The sequence below is a fragment of the Oncorhynchus clarkii genome, chromosome 24 (assembly GCF_045791955.1).
Source record: "Oncorhynchus clarkii lewisi isolate Uvic-CL-2024 chromosome 24, UVic_Ocla_1.0, whole genome shotgun sequence".
NCBI classification, from domain to species: Eukaryota; Metazoa; Chordata; class Actinopteri; order Salmoniformes; family Salmonidae; genus Oncorhynchus; species Oncorhynchus clarkii.
Window position 1 is genome coordinate 20297542 of NC_092170.1, and position 16812 is coordinate 20314353.

Genomic DNA, 16812 nt, shown 5'->3' on the forward strand with positions numbered 1-16812 from the left:
ATAAACGCAACATTTAAAGTGTTGGTCCCATGTCACATGAGCTGAAATAAAAGATCACAGAAATGTTCCATATGCACAAAAAGTGTATTTCTCTCAAATTGTGTGCACAAATGTGTTTATATGCCTGTTAGCAAGCACTTCTCCTTTACCAAGGTAATCCATCAACCTGACAGGTGTGGCATATCAAGAAGCTGATTAAACAACATGATCATTACACAGGTGCACCTTGTGCTTGTGACAATAAAAGGCCACTCTAAAATGTGCAGTTTTGTCACACAACACAATGCCACAGATGTCTCAAGTTTTGAGGGACCATGATATTGGCATGCTGACTGCAGGAATGTCTACCAGAGCTACTGCCAGAGAATGTAATGTTAATTTCTCTATCATAAGCTGCCTCGAATGTTGTTTTAGAGAATATGGCAGTACGTCCAACCGGCCTCACAACCGCAGACCATGTGCAACTATGCCAGCCCATGACCTCCACATCCAGCTTCTTCACCTGCAGGATGGTCTGAGACCAGCCACCCGGACAGCTGATGAAACTGAGGAGTATTTATGTCTGTAATAAAGCCTTTTTGTAGGTTACGATTAGTTGGGCCTGGCTGCCAAGTGGGTGGGCCTATGCCCTCCCAAGCCCACCCATGGCTGCACTGCTGCCCAGTCATGTGAAATCCATAGATTAGGGCCTAATTTATTTCTTTCAACTGACCAATTTCCTTATATGAACTGTAACTCAGTAAAATATTTGACATTGTTGCATGTGGCTTTTATATTTTTGTTCAGTATAGATGTGAAGCGTGATTCAGGAAGTGTGTGAGCTGGAGAGGGTTGAAGCATTTGGTTTGGTTCTCCTTGAGAGTTTACACCTGTTAGCTGGGTGTCGTGGTTGAAGAGGCCTCAGAGAGCAGTTTGGCAAATTCCAACTGTAGGCATCCGCCAAAAGCAGAAAAGCAACACCCAGAACGACGCAAACACACACTGTCACACACACACATACACACACTTTCACACACACACACACACACTTTCACACACACACACACACACACACACACACACACACACACACACACACACAGTGCACCTGTAGCCACATCATCCCAGCTGCTCTTCCACACAGCACCAATAGCTATTCCAAACCTGTGGTGTAAAGTACTTAAGAAGAAATAAGTCATTTTTTTCATGTATCTGTACATTACTATTTTTAAAATATATCTATTTTTACCCGTTTTTCTCCCCAATTTCATGGTATCCAATTGGTAGTTACAGTCTTGTCTCATCGCTGCAACTCCTGTATGGACCCAGGAGAGGAGAAGGTCGAGAGCCATGCATCCTCCGAAACACAACCCAACCAAGCCGCACTGCTTCTTGACACAATGCCCACTTAACCTGGGATGCCAGCGAAACCAATGTGCAAGAGGAAACACTGTGCACCTGGTGACAGCATGCAAGGCACCCAGCCCATCACAGGAGTCACTAGTGCACAAGGACATCCCTGCCAGCCAAACCCTCCCATAACCAGGACGACACTGGGCCAATTGTGCGCTACCCCATGGGTCTCCCGGTCACGCCCGCCTGCAACAAAGCCTGGACTCGAACCCAGATACTCTAGTGGCACAGTAAGCACTGTGATGCAGTGTCTTAGACCACTGCACCACTCGGGAGGCTACTATTTATATTTTAGACAACATACTTTTACTCCACTAAATTCCTAAAGAAAATAATGTACTTTTTACAACATACATTTTCCCTGACTCCCAAAAGTACTCGCTACATTTGTAATACTTAACAGGACAAGAAAATTGTCCAATTTACGGACTTATCAAGAGAACACCCCTGTTCTTCCCTACTACCTCTGATACAATGGACTCAAAAAACAGAGAACATCCCTGCTCATCCCTACTGCCTCTTATCTGATGGACTCATTAAACAAAGAACATCCCTGCTCATCCCTTGCTTCTGATCTGATGGACTCACTAAACAGAGAACATCCCTGCTCATCCCTTGCCTCTGATCTGATGGACTCACTAAACAGAGAACATCCCTGCTCATCCCTTGCCTCTGATCTGATGGACTCACTAAACAAAGAACATCCCTGCTCATCCCTTGCCTCTGATCTGATGGACTCACTAAACAGAGAACATCCCTGCTCATCCCTTGCCTCTGATCTGATGGACTCACTAAATACAAATGCTTCATTTGTAAATTATGTGTTGGAGTGTGCCAAAACATAAATACATTTGTGCTGTCTGGTTTGCCTAATATAAGGAATTTGAAATTCTTTAAACTTTTGATACTTAAATATATTTAAAAGGCCACTCTACTTTTAGACTTTTACTCAATAAGTATTTTACTGGGTGACTTTCACTTTTACTTGAGACATTTTCTGTTAAGGTAACTATACATTTACTCAAGTATGACAATTTGGTACATTTTCCACCACTGTTCCAATCAATAGGATGATTGTGCCATCATCACATGGTTTCATGAGCCTTCTCCATAGCCCAGCAATGTGCTGCTGAGTGTCTGGGTAATGTGTGCTCTATGCAGTCACAAATAAACCCACTGTTTGTGCTTTAGCCTGCTGTGATGGAACCAGTCTATAAGTGGGAAAAATGTACAGTACCAGTCACAGGTTTGGACACATCTACTCATTCAAGGGTTTTTCTTTATTTTGACTATTTTCTACATTGTAGAATAATAGTGAAGACATCACAACTATGAAATAACACATATGCAATCATGTAGCAACCAAAAAAGTGTTAAACCAAAAAATATCATTTATATTTGAGATTCTTCACAGTAGCCACTCTATGCCTTGATGACAGCTTTGCACACAATTGGCATTCTCTAAACCAGCTTCATGATGTTGTCACCTGGAATGCACTTCAATTAACAGGTGTGCTTTGTTAAAAGTTAATTTGTGGCATTTTTTTCCTTCTTAATGTGTTTGAGCCAATCAGTTGTGTTGTGACAAGGTAGTGGTGGTATACAGAAGATAGCTTTATTTGGTAAATGACCAAGTCCATATTAAGGCAAGAACAGCTCAAATAAGCATAAAGAAATGACAGTCCATCAATATTTTAAGACATGAAGGTCAGTCAATGCGTAACATTTCAAGAACTTTGAATGTTTCTTCAAGTGCAGTTGGAAAACCCATCAAGTGCTATGATGAAACTGGCTCTCATGAGGACAGCCACAGGAAAGGAAGACCCAGGGTTACCTCTGCTGCAGAGGATACGTTCATTAGAGTTACCAGCCTCAGATATTGCAGCCCAAATAAATTCTTCACGGAGTTCAAGTAACAGACACATCTCAACATCAATTGTTTAGAGGAGACTGCATGAATCAGGCCTTCATGGTCGATTTGCTGCAAAGAAACCACTACTCAAGGACACAAATAATAAGAAGAGACTTGCTTGGCCCAAGAAACACGAGCAATGGATATTAGACCAGTGGAAATCTGTCCTTTGGTCTGATTTGTCCAAATTTGAGATTTTTGGTTCCAACCGCCGTGTCTTTGTGAGACGCAGAGTAGGTGAACCGATGATCTCTGCATGTGTGCATGTGTGGTTCCCACCGTGAAGCTTTTCTGGTGACACTGTCAGTGATTTAGCCATGCTGGTTAAGGCACACAAAACCAGCATGGCTACCACAGCATTCTACAGCGATACGCCATCCCATCTGATTTGCACTTAGAGGGACTATCATTTGTTTTTCAACAGGACAATGACCCAACACACCTCCAGGCTGTATAAGGGCTATTTGACCAAGAAAGAGAGTGATGGAGTGCTACATCAGATGACCTGGTCTTCAAAATCACCCAACCTCAACCCAATTGAGATGGTTTGGGAGGAGTTGGACTGCAAAGTGAAGGATAAGAGCCAACAAGTGCTCAGCATATATGGGAACTACTTCAATACTGTTGGTAAAGCATTGCCAAGAGTGTGTAAAGCTGTTATCAAGGAAAACGGTGGCTACTTTGAAGAATCTCAAATATAAAATATATTTAGATTTGTTTTACACTTTGTTGGTTACTACATGAGTCCATCCATATGTGTTATTTCGTAGTTTGATGTCTTCACTATTAGTCTACAATGTAGAAAATAGTACAAATTTGAGTAGGTGTCCAAACTTTTGACTGGTACTGTGTATATATGTATATATATATATATCTTATCTTTTGGAGTGGCGGCAACAATTTAGCAGTGGCAGCCCGCCGCTGCTAAATACATATAGGGGAAACACTGATCTGCCCCGAAGGGGGTTCATCAAAGTTTCTTTGTTGCTCTCTCTCTCTCTCTCTCTCTCTCACACACACACACACACACACTGCGATAATGGTCCTATCTGTCTAACTAGAGTGCTTCACTGATGAATGGTAGGTGACGTTAACCAACAATGCTTTCCATTGATTGGAGCTGAAGGTGATGGACTGTGTGTCATCTTTGCTATATGACCAGCTGCTAAGCTGTATCGATCTACAGGCTTTATATATTGACTAAAGCGAGATATCGTACTGGGCTAGTTTCAACTTGATGTCTTGGTATATTGGTACTGTAATAAATGTTGTTGTTTCCATACAAGCGCAGCAGTCAAGTCCTTTTTCAATTCACAAATAAGAATAGCCCACTAGATTATATATTATTTATGTTTTATTTAGGTAGGCAAGTCAGTTGAGAAAAATTTCTTATTTCCTACACCAGCCAAACCCGGACGATGCTGGGCCAATTGTGAACCGCCCTATGGGACTCCCAATCACGGCTGGTTGTGATACAGCCTGGAATCAAACCAGGGTGTCTGTAGTGACAACTCTAGTTCTGAGATGCAGTGCCTTAGACTGCTGCGCCACTCAGGAGCCCCAAGATATGTACAGCTACAAACTGGATGAATCTTTATTATCTGTTCACAAACTATTCGCCCAGAACCTTCCGGCAGTGAGCAAGAGAAGAGAAACGTAAATAATGAAGTTATTTGAGATAGAACCTTGGCTTGGAAAGTGATGGGAGAAAAAAACACACCTGGCAACCAAGTTTTCCTCTGCTGTTACTCCCTTTTAACTATGAAACATTCATCCTCTCTCAAGCTGTCCCCATAACGCCACACCTCTACTTCCTCATCATGCATGACAGAGCTCCGTGTCTGTGTGTCTGCATGACTGTTTCATGTGCATGTGTTTTAAGTGTGTGTCTGTGTCTGTGTGTGTGTTAACGCCTAAGTGCATTTTGTGTGCCTGGGTGATGGAGCTCTTTCCCAAAGGAAGGCTAGTTTCATTCACTCTGTGAAATATAGAGTAGACCAGCAATCCCAGGGGTCACTGCACTTCCTGTGTCTCTTATCAATGACAACTCCAGTGCACTAAAGCCACTAATCATCTAGCCACCCTCGCTCACTCTCTCTCTCTCATTATCCCCCCTCTTAATCACCCAGTGAACACTACCATCATCACAGCCCCGTCTTCTCTCTCTCTCTCTTTATATCTCCCTCTCTCTCTCTCACTTTGTACTTGCTTTGTTCAAAACTGTCCCTGACAATGTCACTGAATCTATTAACTTCGCCTCCTTCACACTGCAAACACCCTTCTCTGCAAGAGATTGAGGTATCATAGATGGACATTTGGTTTCAAATGTGATGATATTGGGAGCCATAAGGAAGCTAAACTAGCATCTTCTAAAGTCAAACATATATACGTATATTCTCCAGGGAGCTTGTGATGTAAGTATATTTGATTTAACCCTATTTCCAGTAAACCATCACCTTCCAAACATCACCAACACACCTTTTCATCTTCAAAGGGTGATACATCAGGCCTCGCTCCTTTCCCACGGTGACAGGTAGCTGGATTAAGTACAGTCAAACCCCAGGTAAGGAGGTGGTCTCAGGGAAGAGGCAGAGGTTGCGTCCCAAATGGCACCCTCTTCCCTACATAGTGTACTACAATATATAGTGAATAGGGTACCATTTGGGACGTATATATATAACCTTTGGATCCTGTGATTGTGGCGGGTGATATTGGACAGGTCCCGCTAATCCTGCGATTGTGGGTGGTGTGATTGGCTGGCTCCTACTGATCCTGTGCCACAGTGGGAACATGACTCTGGAGGCTCCATGTGTAGCTAACTCACAGCGACGGTTAACCTCCCGATCCATCAGGCCTTAGTAGCAGGCATGACACAGAGAACCTACTTCTTCCATTAGAGCTCTGACAGAGCCTAATGCCTGTCCTTGCAGTATCTCTCTCCCTCCATCTCTCCCTCTCTGTTTCACTCCTTCTCTTTGTCTATCTCTCTCTTGCCATTTCTCGATCTTGCTCGCTTGCTCGGTCTCTCTCCCTCTCTCTCTCTCAGCTCTCTCTTTCGCCTGTCTCGTCTCCACTCACCACAATAACAAACCTTTTTTACCTCTCTTCCTCTACACTGACAGCACAGAATGTACACAACAAAAAATGTTATACGAATCTTTTTTGTTACCATCCTACGAATGTGCTCTTCTTTGTTCATCCCTCGCTCCTCTTCTCTGTGAGATGGAGAGAGAGGGGACTCACAACACACAGGGTGGTATGAACTAGCACAACACAGGTTCTTATTAAGGCCTTAACGTACGAGCGCTCCCCTGGGAATCTAGATGTGTAAATGAGACGATGCTCCAACACCAAGTGCTGCTGTCTTTTTTGGGCTGTTGTTTTGCTCTTTTAAATAATTGACAAGACTGTGCTAGTGAAGACAGGGACAAATCTGCTGAACTAACATCCAAGCCAGAAGTGCTTGAGCACCAAACTGCTATCAATCCCCCAGCTATATAGAATCATTACGGCTCCACACTTCATAAATCTTATGTAACCCCCACTCGGCTCAGCGATATAACATTCTGTCCACATGTTCTGTTTATTGTTTCTGTGTACAGGCAACAGAAGATTACTTTTGCTGTATTTACCCTCTATATGAAGTTACATTTACAAACTACACTTTAATGTCAGGCCTGTGAATCACGGCTCAGGGCATATTAGCCTGCTTTCTGAGGAGATGGATCTGTGGATGTGGCTAACTGCCATGGTGGGAGTTATAATGAAGAGACTTGTATTTTAGTCAGAGTTCAAGCTGTTAACGCTGTCAGGCGTGGCTCTATAGTGACTGTGATCCTATATTGGGGGTGTTGGGGCAGAGCTGTGTAGTTGCACTGTTGACTTCTCTGGGTGCGTCCCAAAAAGAACCCTACTCCATATACAGTGCACTACCTTTGACCAGACCCTATGGGCCTTAGTCAAAAGTAGTGCACTATATAGGAAATTGGGTGCCACTTGGGACACAGACGGTGTTCTCCTCTCCTCCCCTCCCCTCTCCCCCCTCCTCTCCTCTCCTCTCCTCTCCTCTCCTCTCCTCTCCTCTCCTCTCCTCTCCTCTCCTCTCCTCTCCTCTCCCCTCCCCACCTCTCCTCTCCTCTCCTCTCCTCTCCTCTCCTCTCCCCGGGGGAACAGAGGGCTGTGTGATTGAGACGTTGACTGGGAGCAGCAGCTAGGAGACGGAGACTGCATGCCACTGACTATCTATTAACCTGACACTTATTTTTTCTCACTTGTCTATACCGTTTTTGAATGGAAGCAAGTCGGGATGCAGACCTTTTTTTACGGTCCCCTGCTGCCAGCATGCTGGTGCTGTAGATGGGCAGAAGAAATAAGAACAGCTCAGAGCTGCCCCCCCCCCCCCCCCCCATTAAAACGCCAACCAAAACCCCGCTCCGCACTAGATACCCAAAGAAAAAATGTATGTCTTTCCCTTTCAGAGATGCCTTTGCCTTGCCTTCCCTCCCCTCCAAGACCACAGTGCTGTGATGTCTGTCTATTCATCACATACATTGTGTACAAGACATTAGCAATACCTGCTCTCTCCATTAAATAGATTGGTGAATCCAGGTGAAAGTTATGATCCCTTATTGATGTCTCTTGTTAAATCCACTTCAATCAGTGTAGATGAAGGGGAGGAGACAGGTTAAATAAGGATTTTTAAGCCATGAGACAATTGAGACATGGATTGTGTATGTGTGCCATTCAAAGGGTGAATGGGCAAGACAAATTTAAGTGCCTTTGAACGGGGTATGGTAGTAGGTTCCAGGAGCACCGGTTTGTGTCAAGAACTGCAACACTGCTGGTCCACCACCCAAATTAGAGTCAACATGGGCCAGCATCCCTGTGGAACGCTTTCGACACCTTGTAAAGTCCATGCCCCGACGAATTGAGGCTGTTCTGAGGGCAAAAGGGGGTGCAACTCAATATTAGGAAGGTGTTCCTAATGTTTTGTACACTCAGCGTGCAGTATGTTACCTAGCGATGGCCTTGTATCTAACATATAGATGATATAGCTGGTAGGAAATGCTTATCTCATCTTTACAAGGCAGTTTTATCTGCACGGGAAGGTAGCTGTGTCTTTACAAGAGTGTGGCCCTGGCCTAGTGCACTGGAAGGCAATTCATTATAACGCACAACGGCTGCCTTAGGACTTAGGTGATCGGAATGTAAAACAGTTAGATTACTACGGTACTCCTCTCTCTCTCCCACATGACAGCAGGGGTAGAGAGAGAGAGAGAGAGAGAGAGAGAGACAGAGAGACAGAGAGAAAGACAAAGAGAAAGAGAGAGATAGAGAGAGAGAAAGACAAAGACAAAGACAAAGACAAAGACAAAGAGAGAGAGTGCATCATCAGTACAATACAGGTGCATTACACATCACTCGTACAGCCACTACCCCTTCACAGTCTGTGGCAGGCATACCAGCCACATCCCAGCCACAATCCGCTCAGCCACATCCCAGGTAGCCCATCTCAGCCACATCCCAGTAAGCCCATCCCAGGTAGCCCATCTCAGCCACATCACAGCCTATCCCATCTCAGCCACATCCAGCTCAGCCACATCCATCTCAGCCACATCCCAGCCTATCCCATCTCAGCCACATACAGCTCAGCCACATCCCAGCCTATCCCATCTCAGCCACATCCCAGCCTATCCCATCCCAGCCACATCCAGCTCTGCCACATCCCAGCCTATCCCATCTCAGCCACATCCCAGCCTATCCCATCTCAGCCACATCCATCTCAGCCACATCCCAGCCTATCCCATCTCAGCCACATCCCAGACTATCCCATCTCAGCCACATCCAGCTCAGCCACATCCCATCTCAGCCACATCCCAGCCTATCCCATCTCAGCCACATCCCAGCCACATCTCAGCCACATCTCAGCCACATCTCAGCCATATCCCGCTCAGCCACATCCCAGACGATCCCATCTCAGCCACATCCAGCTCAGCCACATCCCATCTCAGCCACATCCCAGCCTATCCCATCTCAGCCACATCCCAGCCTATCCAGCTCAGCCACAACCCAGCCTATCCCATCTCAGCCACATCCCAGCCACATCCAGTTCAGCCACATCCAGCTCAGCCACATTCCAGACTATCCCATCTCAGCCACATCCCAGCCTATCCCATTTCAGCCACATCCCAGCCTATCCCATCTCAGCCACATCCCAGCCTATCCCATCTCAGCCACATCCCAGCCTATCCCATCTCAGCCACATCTCAGCCACATCCCATCTCAGCCTATCCCATCTCAGCCACATCCCAGCCTATCCCATCTCAGCCACATCCCAGCCTATCCCATCTCAGCCACATCCCAGCCACATCTCAGCCACATCCAGCTCAGCCACATCCAGCTCAGCCACATCCCAGACTATCCCATCTCAGCCACATCCCAGCCTATCCCATCTCAGCCACATCCCAGCCTATCCCATCTCAGCCACATCCCAGCCTATCCCATCCCAGCCTATCCCATCTCAGCCACATCCCAGCATATCCCATCTCAGCCACATCCCAGCCTATCCCATCTCAGCCACATCCCGGCCTATCCCATCTCAGCCACATCCCAGCCACATCTCAGCCACATCCCAGCCTATCCCATCTCAGCCATATCCCGCTCAGCCACATCCCAGACTATCCCATCTCAGCCACATCCCAGCCACATCTCAGCCACATCCAGCTCAGCCACATCCAGCTCAGCCACATCCCAGACTATCCCATCTCAGCCACATCCCAGCCTATCCCATCTCAGCCACATCCCAGCCTATCCCATCCCAGCCTATCCCATCTCAGCCACATCCCAGCATATCCCATCTCAGCCACATCCCAGCCTATCCCATCTCAGCCACATCCCGGCCTATCCCATCTCAGCCACATCCCAGCCACATCTCAGCCACATCCCAGCCTATCCCATATCAGCCATATCCCGCTCAGCCACATCCCAGACTATCCCATCTCAGCCACATCCAGCTCAGCCACATCCCATCTCAGCCACATCCCAGCCTATCCCATCTCAGCCACATCCCAGCCACATCTCAGCCACATCTCAGCCATATCCCGCTCAGGCCACATCCCAGACGATCCCATCTCAGCCACATCCAGCTCAGCCACATCCCATCTCAGCCACATCCCAGCCTATCCCATCTCAGCCACATCCCAGCCTATCCCATCTCAGCCACATCCCAGCCTATCCCATCCCAGCCTATCCCATCTCAGCCACATCCCAGCATATCCCATCTCAGCCACATCCCAGCCTATCCCATCTCAGCCACATCCCAGCCTATCCCATCTCAGCGACATCCATCTCAGCCACATCCCAGACTATCCCATCTCAGCCACATCCCAGCCTATCCCATCTCAGCCACATCCCAGCCTATCCCATCTCAGCCACATCCCAGCCTATACCACATCTCAGCCACATCCAAGCCTATACCACATCCCAGCCACATCCCAGCCACATCTCATTCACATCCCAGCCACATCCCAGCCACATCCCAGCCATGGCTCCTGTGTTCTTTACCAAGTACAGGTCTAATTAACACTTCAGCCGCACAAAACAGCACCTGGCACCTCCATTGTGTGTGTGCCACCCAGTGTTGGTGATGCCAAGGTCTTAATCAACCACTCTCAAACAGGCTCCTATTGGACCAATGTTAGTGCCTGCCAGCACTGAAGAGCAAGGCTTGTTGGAAGAGGAAAACATGAGCAAATGTCAAGGACCCAATTCTCATTCAGAGTATACACGCATGCAGAGAGTCTCTGTGCCAGAAATAGATTTAACTCCAATGTTGGATGACTTAAAAGCATATTGAGAGGTGCTCGAAACTAGTAACCCACATTCTGTGTGATACCGGCTAGACGTGAGAATATGGGTTGAGGTCAGTAATTCCATGGCATTCTGTCTCCATAGTCTGAGCTTTATTAAGGTTAACAAAGACATTGTACTTGGGTAAATGACTGAATCTAAGACCTGCTCTAAAACAATAGAGGGGTCTTTAAATACAGAAACGCTTGGGTCTAGAGAGAACAGACTGGCCCATATTCTGTAATGACTACTATTCCATCAGCCCCAATGTCCTGTCCTTGACATACGACTGATTCCTCTCCCTAGTTAACGCTCCGATGTACAACTACAAACAATCCACTTGTCCTCCTCAAGCCATTACGCAAGACAGCATCTGGAGCCAGTATCTCATCATTCCTCTCTTCAAATATTAACCACAAGAAAACACTTTTCTGCTGCAGTCCAAGAACATTCATTCTATTCTGTACCTGAGATCAAACCACACTCTCTTTAAACAAACCTGTCAACTCATTTAGTTTTAGGCATAGAACCGGACAGGATTCAAATTGACATCCCACAATTAATCATCTCTTGTCATTTTGGTGCCCATTCTCCCAGTTGGAGGTTTGAGTGTGAGTGCGTGTTGGAAGAGAGAGTGCTGTATAACAGCAATATCATAAGCAACTCTGTGAATACATTACAGCACCACTGTTAATCTGCACAGGCTGGGGCCCTTTGTTGAGCTGAACACCCATCGGCCCCTCACAGCCACAGCCGGGGCCCCGGAAGAGGTAAGAGCACATATAACATTCCACCTAACATATCCACTCCGCACTTTACAGCCACGCCTGTCACAGCACCCTGCCTCATTAAGGGAAGGGAAGTACGGGGGAGACGAGAGCTATTTGAGTTATAGAGTAGGAGGTGGGCTTAGTCAGAGAGAGGGATAGGAAAGGAAAGGAGATGAGAGAGTAGTTCCTGCATTTAGAAGATTGGTTTGTGTTTTTCATGGTTCGAATTCCCTGCGGACTGTTTTTAATTTTGCAGAGAATCCAAGTATAGAAGCTATAATTTTGGAGCAATCGTGAAATTGCATTACTGCATCCAATACGGTAGCCTACAACTGGAGACTTAATTAGCCCATTGTTTTCAAGTCAACCATCTTGGGATATATGAGGTCTGTATGTGACATGGATGGAGTGGGAGATTAAACTGGGGCATAATAAACAAGATTAATCGTTAAAAGGAGTCACAATCAGTACACAGGGAATGTAACACACTATACAAAACTGTATATCTCAGTGAATTTGTGTGTCCTTGCTTGTGTGTGTTTGTGTGCATATCTGCATGTGTGGTTTGTAATATGTGTGTATTATATAAGCATTCTACATGTCTGTATCTTGTCACTATAGGCTTCAAACACCGGTGAATCCAAACCCCACACCTCCTCATCTTTCCCTGGTGATGAGACTTTTCATCTTGTTATGGAAGTGCTAACTCTCAATGCCAAAAGGGCAGACTGATTCCCCAGGTCGGAGGGGAGTTGCTGTGCCTGAATCTCTGTCCTCAGCACACAAAGGTGATGTATCCTGGGGAATAGGGCTCAGGAAGAGCTGTCAGAGTAACAGGAGAACACCTGGGATTACTGTCAACTGGACTCTCTTCTCCTTTTCCTATGTCCCTCCCTTCTCTCGTATATATCTACCTCCCCTCCTCTCCCCTCCTCTCATAAGATCTATGGCATTCCCATTGACATGACCTTTAAACTCCAATTAGCCACTTAATCAGAAATTAATTATTCATATTACAAAAACCAACAGGGCTTAGGTTGTTTGTCTCTTTCACCTCATTATCATCCGGTAATGCCTGGCCCTGCATCACATTTCCATTACAAAGGCAGGAAGATGATGTTTACTGAAGACTCAGGTGAATCTAAAGGGTAAACTGAGATAAGGGAGAATTTTGTAGATTTATTTTCCGCTTCTGCGCCCAGTTAAAATGTACTGTGTATTAAATCATTCAAGATAACTCTATAGACTGCATGAATAGGAGAGTGTTTGACCTTATACTGTAGGAAGAGAACATCCACTTTTGGAAGCCATGCAGAGCCGTCTGCCCTAATTTGGTGTGAAATGGTTGACAGGGAAGCGTGAAAATGGCTTCCAGAGTATCAGCAGTTCATGAAATAAGTGACATGCATACCAGTCAGAGCTGCTATCATCTCACACACACCCACACCCACACACACACACACACACCCACACCCATACACACACCCACACACACACACACCCACACACACACCCACACACACACCCACACCCACTCACGCTCTCTCTCTGCAATTATTTGTCATCCTCTGTTAAGTATCATGTTGTTGAATAGTGCCAGAGGCTACCATGGTAACACCATCATGTATCGGCCACTCAGTAACTGGCCCTATGATTGGATGAATCCCCTTCAACTAAATTAGGTGTTTGGCATGCACTGCCAGCGTCAGAGGTGTGTAGGATAGCAGTCTAATGATTAAGCCTCAGCTCTCCAATGAGAAGCAGTACTCAGTCAACTACCTGAGATGATGTCTCATATGGACAGGGTCAGAGAGGCTACAAATAGACAAATCAGCCTGCTCAAAAGTTTTGTATTGCCCTACCCTGATTTGTATTAGAGGGTATGCTAAAAAGGGGAGATTAGAGAATCGATATGTGTGTGTTTGAGTGTGCATGGGCAAGTGTGTGTGGTTGTGTGTGGTTGTGTGTGTGTGGTTGTGTGTGTGTGGTGTGTGTGTGTGTGTGTGTGTGTGTGTGTGTGTGTGTGTGTGTGTGTGTGTGTGTGTGTGTGTGTGTGTGTGTGTGTGTGTGTGTGTGTGTGTGTGTGTGTTCTTTTTTGTTATCAAAAGAGACAGGAAGACAGTCTTAAAATAGACATTTTTAAACAAGCGTCAGATTAGGATTGGCAACACTGTTCTCACCCTGGATTCACTTTCTGTTTTTCAGGGAGCTTAGAAAGATTTAAGGGATCAGGCTGAGGTTTATGTTTTTGCTCCACTCTATATTCTCCTCTTCACATCCCCCCTACACTCCTGTCTACATAGCCCTAAACCCACAGCACCCCTCATACCCAGCCCTAAACCCACAGCACCCCTCATACCCAGCCCTAAACCCACAGCACCCCTCATACCCAGCCCTAAATCCACATCACCCCTCATACCCAGCCCTAAACCCACAGCACCCCTCATACCCAGCCCTAAACCCACAGCACCCCTCATACCCAGCCCTAAACCCACAGCACCCCTCATACCCAGCCCTAAACCCACAGCACCCCTCATACCCAGCCCTAAAGCCACAGCACCCCTCATACCCAGCCCTAAATCCACAGCACCCCTCATACCCAGCCCTAAACCCACAGCACCCCTCATACCCAGCCCTAAACCCACAGCACCCCTCATACCCAGCCCTAAACCCACAGCACCCCTCATACCCAGCCCTAAACCCATAGCACCCCTCATAACAGCCCTAAAGCCACAGCACCCCTCATACCCAGCTCTAAACACACAGCACCCCTCATACCCAGCTCTAAACCCACAGTACCCCACATACCCAGCCCCACTCACAGCACCTCTCATACCCAGCCCTAAACCCATAGCACCCCTCATACCCAGCCCTAAACCCACATACACAGCCCACAGCACGCCTCATACCTAGCCCTAAACCCATAGCACCCCACATACACAGCCCACAGCAAGCTTCATACCCAGCCCACAGCACGCCTCATACACAGCCCTAAACCCACAGCAACCCTCATACATAGCCCACAGCACACCTCATACCCAACCCTAAACCCACAGCACCCCTCATACCCCTCATACCAACCACAGGAATACTTTGCATCACAATAAGCTGTAGTGCAATCATGACATCATGTTAGGAGATTATTATGTTCTATTCAAATGGTCTCTTTAAATATAAGTCACAGAACAAGTTCCCTCATTTGGTCTGGCTGGCTGAATGTTCTCCACACATAAAGTGACAGATGGGTATTTAGAGTCAGATACTGTGCTGTGTAAATCCATGGTGATATCAAATCATTGTTCTGAGGAGGCTTTGCCTCAGGGTACTGTCTATGTGATTTCAGCTCTGGCCAGACTGCTGTTTGTCCTTCAGTGACAAAGATAGATGTAAATTCCCCCTGACTGTGAGTCTAGACCTCTGCTGAAGGTATCTAGAATGGTGACTGGTGACGTCTAGGAGATGATATTATCTCTCTAGACAGGGACACATCTCTGGGTGAAAAACCATCTCTGACAGACAGATAGTCATGGAGGGCCTCTTGATGCCTGAGAGGTTGATAGTTGGTTATTTGATCAGCTTGTCTCCCTGGTGCTGCTGAGAGCTGACTGACTGAGAGCTGACTGAGTGGGAGCTGTGAGGCTGAGCTGAGTTCCCTAGGACCCACTCAGTGAACCCTGGGAGTAGGCAGGGCAGGAGACTGAGAGCTGACTGACTGGGGCCACAGGTGTTTTCCTTAGTCCTTTACATTGTGTTCTACTGGGCTCATTATTGGTAAATCCTCTCTGTTGTCCCCTCCACCATGTACTGCCTGTAATGGAAAACAACAGGGCCAACTCAATAGGCAATGTGCTACTACTCTGGCACGTAATTAGAGATGATTTACAGAGCGTGATTACTCTATGCTACTAAATTTGATTGCTCAAACAATTATCTCGGTATATTCTGTGGTGATGGAGCTGAATGATGAAGGAAGCATTGGGCTTTTGTTCGTCTTAGATGCTGTATTAGAGAGGGAGAACTATCACAATTTTCCAATAATTAGCATTCATTCAACATCAGAGTACAGTTAGGCTGCACAAGCTGACATCTTGCTAGATTTGCAATGTTGTGTTCTCTCAAAGTACATTCATTAGATTATCGGAGTCTGAGCAGTGCTTTATGTTGATCAGACACATTTCCCAATAACATATTTTGTAAAAACCTTGTCAATCTGAATGTCTGCTTTATGCAGAGGATGAACACAAATGAAAAGCACAAACTAACACTGTGGGTATAGTGCTTACAGAATGTCAATGGGGGGGGGGGGGTGTCTCAAAATGGCCAAGGAAAGCCTGTATCCAGCCCCCCTATAAACCTGAGTGACATGCACCAGCAATTATAGCACATCACAGCAGGGTATATACAGTGAACATCACACCTCCCTCTATCTATCGCAGCACTACTCTGACACATCTCCCCAGTGTCTGTTCCATGGATGACTGGGTATGGAGAGCGAGAGAGAGAGAGAAAGAGAGAGAAAGAGAGAGTGAGAGAGAGAGAGAGAGAGAGGGAGAGAGAGATGGTATAACCTGCATAGTATAATAAAACCTTGAGTTGGCACACACCCAGATAAAATTATTTAGTGTAGAGGTGCTGACTAAGGGCGAATAAACTGTAAGCTATACAAATAAATAAAGAGTCGCTCTACATACATAAACTCCCAGTAATTTATTGGGTAAAACACCATCGTTTCGGCATCACTGATCACAGGGTCACCCTGAAGAAGGCACAGTGATGCCAAAACGTTGACGGTTTAACCAATAAATTACTGGGAGTTTATATATATTTACTTTTATAACCTGCATAGTAATCAGATCCCATCAGCTGTGACACTGCAACCCAGGGAAGCAG